Source organism: Neomonachus schauinslandi, chromosome 10 (assembly GCF_002201575.2).
Source record: "Neomonachus schauinslandi chromosome 10, ASM220157v2, whole genome shotgun sequence".
Taxonomy (NCBI): domain Eukaryota; kingdom Metazoa; phylum Chordata; class Mammalia; order Carnivora; family Phocidae; genus Neomonachus; species Neomonachus schauinslandi.
Window position 1 is genome coordinate 47,172,094 of NC_058412.1, and position 875 is coordinate 47,172,968.

Below are 875 nucleotides of genomic sequence, written 5' to 3' on the forward strand. Positions count from 1 at the left end.
CATCCTGCTGGTAAGTGAGAAAAAAAATTAAAGAAAATATTGAATTGATTTCTATTTCTGGCTGTAATGGAGTTCCTTAAGGCAAACTTATGTTCCTTTGAGAAAAGCTAGATAAAATTCTAAAAGGTAAAAAAATAAATAAACAAATCTGTTTGAAGGTATCAAAGAGCTATTGAGACAATCAGGCCATAAAAAGTCAAAAATCACACTAAACAAGAAGACTATAGAGAATGTGGGACATTCTATGAGTCCACCACCCCTTTAGGCTTTTCGGATTCTTAGTAGGAAAAAAAAAAGAGAGAGAGAGAGAGGAGAATCCAAGAATAGGTCTGTGGCTACAAGGCATAGAATCTTTCAATACTTTTTTGTTAATTCCACAGAACTAAAGAGCAAAACCAGAGTCATGGCTGACAAGACGACCAAGACTTCAGAGGCCAAGATCTTCATGAAAAAGTAATCTCTGAGCAGTCAACCTGACGCTTGGTGGTTTTCTCTTCCAACATTGGCAGAATTCTTAAAATGAACAGGAAAGAGGATAAGAAGAAAGCTGTTGAAGAGCAGAGAAAAATTTTTCAGAAGTTACATCCCAGAGCTGAGGAGATAAAAATTGGAGTTCAGAACCCACTGAGGAGAAGTTCAACTGAAATTTCTGGAGGACTAGAGAATAAGAATAGAAGCAAACTGGCAATAAATGGAGACTTGCAAGAACTGCAACTTAGCCTTGAGTCAGCTCATTGCCTTATTAGATTAGTATAATCTGCTCCCTGTCTGTCTGCCTTTGGGAGGGAAAGGTGACTTTGCTGCAGGAAAATGTTATCATCTGGAGCCTCTACACAATGTATGACATTCAACCAAAAATTACAAGGAGAGAAAGA